Here is a 7,396-nt window from a genome sequence, read left to right on the forward strand (position 1 = left end):
TGCAAGCAGATCTGACCCTCTGCGTAGTGAGGCTTGTGGCTCCTATAGTCTGGACCAAATTTTCATAGGACATTAGGCAGGATCAAGTTTTTTGGAATTTGGTCACTGAAGTATTTATCAACAGGGAGTAAAACTCTGTTCGAAATTAAAAAAAAAAAAAAAAAAAAAAAACGTTAAGGACAAGGTTGCTTTTTATGGATGAGAGCATGTTAGGGTCCAACCCTAACCCCTTTATTTATGTAATATGGTCGAGTCATAGTTATAGTTAGTTAAAGAGTCAATAAAGCCTATATTAATAATTGTAAGTGGTTGACCCACTTTTAAGAAAGGGACCACAGTTAGTTGCAACGAGCCATATTTAATAAATAAAGTGGTTAACCCATGTTATGCAAAGGACCACTAGTCATTAGGTTGTTAAAGGTCATTTAGCTATAAATAATCGTAGTTAGAAGGGAAAGATCATCGAGTCTTATTTTGTAATCGAGATCTGCTCTGCTGGAAGTTGCCCCCTCGAAGAGGCAAGTGAACATTGCTTTTATCTCTGAATAATAAAATACTTGTTGTTTTTCTCATTTTATTCTATGTTTTGGGTTGTATTTCTTCGCATATTTGGCATTCTGGGATTTCTCGTAGGTTAAGAGCATAACAGTTAAGGATTACTCCTAGAAAAGATCAATTGTGATGGCCGACAGACAGCAGAACCGTAGCCTTAACCGCCGAACCTTCCACTCCGCATCTAATCACTCAGCCTTAACTGCCAGATAGGCGTGTTTGATGGTGGAACCATCGATTTTGGTAGAACTGCCAGTTTAGATTGTGGATAATGGAATTAACTGGAAATAAGCCAGATTTAGAGGAGGAAATTGTTGGGAGACTAACAGAAGTCAGAACTAAGGCAATTTTTGACAAAATTGGATGCAAAAAGAGGCTAGATAGCCATTTTTGGGCATTTTGAACTCATTAGAATAGGTTTTAGAGTCAAAGGAGCACTTTTGGTTAGGATTTTTGCAAATTAAGACTTATGGGTGCCTTGGTCAACCGAAGTGTTGATTCAGTTTATGGAGGAGTTCCAAGATGGAGTGTATTCCAACCTCCATATGTCTTCTATAGCAGCCATTACAGTATTGTTGTTGTTGTATTTCTTATTTGATCTATATGTGTATGGATAAATATACTTGTTAAGTATTTTAAGTGGATTGTTTTACTTGTTTATGCTCTTGGAAGTTAGAGTATGGGGTCCTGATTTGAGAGCCCTTAGCTTGCTAATTGTTCCATGAGTAACTGTACGTTGTCATATGTTTAGAGAATTCTTTGCAGAGGAATGTTCCCTTGAAGGGGAAACTAGCCACTTTTTTGTCAGCACATTTATGTACTCTTTATCTAAAGAATTGTGAGCATAATGAGAAGGGGTCAAGCCTTTAGAGCTGATCCAAGGAGATGTAGCCCAGGAGGGGTGAATTGTTTGATGCATGCTTCCACTTAGTTTTTTTGTTTCATGTTTTAAGTTTTCTTTGTGAAACTATCTTAAAAAAAAATACATAAAATTCATGCTTTTACTTTCTATTTTGGAGTACAACCTCAAGCACATTTTTATATTTTGATGAGGGGAATTAGCATAGCATTACTAATCTACCCCAATTCAGATTAGGTAAGGTTCTTTCTTTTCACCATAGTTTGGTCCCTTGACTTCTTCAACAAAGTTGATGGGTTTCTTTCCTTTAATTTCTAATAAACTTAACTCTCCTTTATAGCCCAAACTAGTCTTGATATGAGAGGATCTTTTAACATTCAAAATTTCATCCAATTTACTAGTTCCTTTCATAAATTTCTAATTTAGACTTAGTTGAACCTTAGTTTTTTCTAACTCTTTTCTAAGAGTAATGACCTCCTCCTCAATATTTTCACATGACTTGTATTTTTCTTTCAGTTACTTGAGAAAAGTATCTTCAATTTTTTTTTATTCCTTAACTTTCAAAAGAAGAGGTGCCAAATTTTTAGAGTTACATTTTTCTTTTTCAAAATTTTGTAGCATCCCCTTTTGCATATTATTTTGTTCCCTTAGCCTTTGAATTTTTTTAAAGTCACTAATCAATTCACATTCCAAGTCTACTTCATCCATTTCTTCATCAAAATTTGCATGAATTTCTTCTAGAGTGTCTAAAGCCATGAGCATGAACTCCCTTGTACTTGGTTTAACTATGTCTTCATAGGAGGATTTAACATATTTATCTTCTGAGAATTGTTTATCGTCTTTATTATAGAAACTCTTCTATCTAATATTCTTATCCTTTTATTATTTTGTATACTTATCATTATGATATGTTCATTATTGTTTTGCTTTTGTGGACATTTAGAAGCATAATGACCTACTTCTCCACAATTTAAACACTTGGAAGACAACTTACCATCATATTTACCTGATCCTCTCTTTAGTTTTCTAATGAAATTTGCCTCTTCATCTGATTGAGAGAATGAGTCATCTTGATCTTCTTTGGGCTATTTTTCTACTTTGAAGGTTACCTCCCTTGTTGTAGTTCTTCCTTTCGCAATGCTCATTTCATAGGCAGTCAATGTTCCATGCAATTGATTAAGCATTAGAGTGTTTATATTTTTCATTTCTTCAATAGTTGATACCTTAGGATTGAATCTTTCAAGAAGTGACCTCAACACCTTTTGAACTACAACTGACTCCTCTAGTTCTTTATCAAGTTAATTTATTGTATTGACTTCTTCATACACTCAAAGGAAAAACTTGACTATTTCTTCAGCCTTATACATATTTAGGAATTCAAACTACATTCTAAAGCCTTGTATTTTGGCCTTATTCACTTCATTGTTTCCTTCATAACAACTACTCATTTTGTCCCATATTTCCTTGGCAGTGGTGCAATCCAAAACTTTTACCAATTCAGATCCAGACAATCTAGAAAGGAGTGCATCCATTACATTAGCATTATAATTGAATTCAAGCTTATGATCTCTTCTAATCAAGAATGGTAGCTTTACATAGCCATCTTGCACTGTGTCCTAAACATCTGCACCTATATACTGTAAGTCTTCATACTTACCTTCCATAATGTATGGCTTGTTCCAGTGAAAATGGGAGCCTTGTTGGTGTTTCCTCCATATTGGTTAGACATTGTCTAGTTATTAGACTAATCCTGAAGGAACTTGGCACTAACATCAATTTTTAGAAACCAATAAAATACAGAGAGAGAGAGAGATGAATCAGTATTTTAACAATTTGAAAATTCTGTTTTGTTATGAAACCAGCTCAAGAAAAGATAGAAAAGATAGATCAACGCCTTAGAATTCAGCCTCTTCGAGGGGGCAACCTCCTTTACATTACATAAATGAACAATTCTTGGATGATACAAATGACAAAACCTCCTTTCTATATATAGGAGTCTAGGGAGTCACAATATAATCCAGCCGACCTAACAATAATAATATAAAGCCACAAAAATAACAATAGAGGGATTCTATGGGGCACAGAAATAAAAATATGGGGGTAATAGGGGCACAACAATATAAATAAGGGGTATAACTACAATAGTAATGGGGTAATCACTAGTATTATAGGGACCCAACATGCCCCTCTCCTTAAAAAAAGTGTTGTCCTCAACGCTTGAGTAGTTCTAGATACTTCTGCATAAAATTCTCATCCTCCCATGTGGAATCTTCAGCGGATAAGTTCTTCCACTTGATGAGATACTTTGAAATTGATCGATTTCATAGCTGTCGAGTTCTTGTTTCTGTGACTTCTTCCGGTTCCAATATAAATTTTCCTTCCTCGTCAAGTTCTGGCAATATTGTTTGAATTGGGAGCTTGTCACCTATAACCTTCTTTAAACATGAAACATGGAAAACTGGGTGCAATCGAGAAGCTGCAGGAAGCTCCAATTTGTATGCCATAGTACCAATCTTTTGCAACACCTTGTACAGACCATAATACTTTGGTGATAATTTATTATCCTTCTTAGCTTGCTTTAGGGACATTTGCTTATATGGTTGTAGCCGTAGGAATACCCAATCACCTACATCAAAACTTCTTTCACTGCGATGTTGATCTGCCTGTTGTTTCATTCTATTTTGTGCCAACACGAGGTTATCCTTTAAGAGTTGGAGGACTTGTTGTTGATGTTCGATGTGATGTTCCACTGCCTGAGCCTTAGAATTTTCTCTTAAATATGATGTGATGGATGGTGGTTGATACCCATAAAGTGCCATAAATGGGGTCTTTTTTGTTGCTGTATGGAAGGAAGTGTTATACCACCATTCAGCCAGAGGCAACCATTTGACCCATTGTGTCTGTTTATCAGATACAAAGCAACGAAGATATCCTTCCAAACATTTGTTTACTATCTCAGTTTGCCCATCAGATTGAGGATGACAAGATGAGCTATGAGCTAACTGAGTACCAAGACAAGAAAATAATTATGTCCAAAAATTTCTAGTGAAAATGGGATCTCTGTCACTTACAATAATCTTTGGGTTTCCATGTAGCTTTTGAATTGTTTCCATAAATGCAGTAGAAACTGTACTGGCTTTAAGTGGATGTGATAATGCACAAAAGTGTGCATACTTGGTAAGTCTGTCAACTACCACCATGATGACACTCTTTCCCTCAGACTTGGGTAAACCTGTGATAAAATCCATTGAAACCTCCTCCCAACGTTGGCTTGGAATGGATAAAGGTTGTAATAGACCCGGTGTCTTAATTGTTTCAACTTTATTTTGCTGGCAAACCAAACATTCCGCCACAAAATTTTGAATATCTGATTTAAGGCCATCCCAAAAAAATTCCTTCTTAACCCTGTGGTAAGTTTTTAAAAATCCTGAGTGCCCTCCTAAGGGAGAAGTGTGCAATTCCATAAGAATCTTTTGTTTTAGCTGGGAATTCTTACAGAGGTATAAGCGATCTTTGTACCATAACGAATCATTTTTCCAGCTAAATGTATCAGAAGTACTGGAATCTTGTTGTAGCTTTCGAATAAGTGCCCACACTTCTTCGTCATTCTTCCATTCCTCCCTTGCTTCGTTTATCCAATCTGGTTGGATAATAGAAATGGCACACAACAATGCTTCCACATCCTCATCCTTTCTTGAGAGTGCATCTGCCACCACATTTTGCTTCCCTTTTTTGTAGATGATTTCAAAGTCATAACCCAACATCTTTGTGACCCACTTTTGTTGCTCTTCAGAGTATAATCTTTGTTCTAAAAAGTATTTAAGGCTATCATGATCCGTTTTTACCTTGAAGTGTCTTCCCATTAGGTAGGGTCGCCATTTCTTAAGTGCATGGAGTATTGCCAACATTTCCTTCTCATAAATAGCTTTGCTTAAAAACTTTCCCTTGATTGGACGACTTTCAAAAGCAATGGGTCTTTCATCTTGCATTAGAACAGCACCAATTCCATTTCCTGAAGCATCACATTCCACAATAAAGGTTTTTGTGAAGTCCGGTGTAGCTAAGACCGGTGCTTGGCACATTGCCTCTTTAAGATGTTCAAAGGCCTTTGTTGCTTCCGGAGTCCATGAAAATGAATCTTTCTTCAATAATGTTGTTAGAGGTGCTGCTATTCTCCCATAATTCTTAACAAACTTGCGATAATACCCTGTCAACCCAAGAAATCCTCGCAGATGCTTTATGGATGTGGGGATTTTCCATTCCTTAATGGATTTAATTTTGCTAGGGTCTACCTTAACTCCTTCATGAGATACAATATGACCCAAATATTCCACCTCCTGGACTCCAAAGAAACATTTGGATCTTTTTGCATAAAATTGTTTCTCCTCCAATAGTTGTAGCACCCTGTCAACATGTTCAACATGATCCTTCCAAGACTTGCTGTAGATTAGTATATCATCAAAAAATACTAACACAAATTTTCTAAGGAATGGTTTGAAAATTGAATTCATCAAACCTTGAAATGTTGAAGGTGCATTGGTAAGGCCAAAAGGCATGACCAAAAATTCATAATGACCCTCATGAGTTCTAAATGCCGTTTTCAGAATGTCTTCAAACTTCATTCTGATTTGATGATATCCCGAACGAAGATCCAACTTGGTGAAGTAAATTGATCCATGCAATTCATCGAGTAATTCATCAATAACAGGAATGGGGAACTTATCTTTAATAGTGAGCTTGTTGAGCTCCCTATAATCTGGACACATGTGCCATGATCCATCCTTCTTGTGCACCAATACTACTAGAGCTGAGAAAGAACTTTGACTCGGTTGAATTATACCAGCCTCTAGCATTTCTGCAACCATACGTTCAATTTCACTTTTTTGGACATAGGGATATCTGTACGGCCTGATGTTTGGAGGAACACTTCCTGGAATCAGATGAATAGCATGATCATGATCACACATAGGTGGGAGACCCTTGGGAGTCTCAAATACCTTGGAATGATTGTCCAAGACTTTTTGGAGATCTGGAGAAATAGATGATTCCAATGTGGAAACATCTAGCGAGCATAATTGTGCAATTACACCTCTTTGCTCCTTTTTTAGAAGCTTTGTCATACCATGAGAGCTGATTATCTTTCCTGGTTTCCCTGTAATATCCCTTAATTCAACTTCCTTTCCTTCCGTAGAAAATTTGATGAAAAGTTCTTGAAAGTTAAAAGCTATTGTACCCAAGGATTGTAGCCATTGGACTCCTAGTACAACATCCGCACCTCCCATTGGAATGGAAAGCATTGGGCTAGTCAATACATATTCTCCCATGGATAGCTTGATATTATGGCACTTTCCAGAGCAATTTATTGTTCCTCCATTTGCAATCATCACTTGACACTCTGGTGCTAGTTATAGGAAGCAATTCAATTCTTTTGCTACCCTACAATGAATAAAATTGTGGGTGCTTCCTGAATCAATCAACACTATTACCTTTTTCTTCTTGATTTGTCCTTCTATCTTGATGGTTTGAGGAGTGGTAATTCTCGCCAATGCATAACAAGATATGGTCAGATTTATTTTTTCTTCATCTAGGCTTTGTTCCTGAAGTATATTTCTTCTTTTGACCTTTCTTGCTCCTTTTCTTCTTCCTCTTCACAATCTAGGTAGAATAATTTCTTCTCAGCACACTTATGACCTTTAGTGTATTTGCTATCACAACTGTAACAAAGCCCTTTTGCTCTTTTTTCTTCCAATTGTTGTGGTGTCAACCTTATAGGTTGTGGAAGACTAGGGGCAACAACACTTCCGTCTTTATAGTTGTGAGTGGTATGCTTCCTGGTTGCCATAATTTTGCTTTCAATTTTTCTTGCTAACCTTAATGCCTTCTCTAATGAATCAGGTTCCCAAAGGTGAACATCATGTTGGATATTATCCTTTAAAGACCCTATGAACACATCAATCCTATGCTCCTCTGGAATATCTTTTACCC

Source organism: Pinus tabuliformis, chromosome 9 (assembly GCF_031772625.1).
Source record: "Pinus tabuliformis cultivar Carrire ecotype Pingquan chromosome 9, CPIR1, whole genome shotgun sequence".
In the NCBI taxonomy this organism is placed as follows: Eukaryota; Viridiplantae; Streptophyta; class Pinopsida; order Pinales; family Pinaceae; genus Pinus; species Pinus tabuliformis.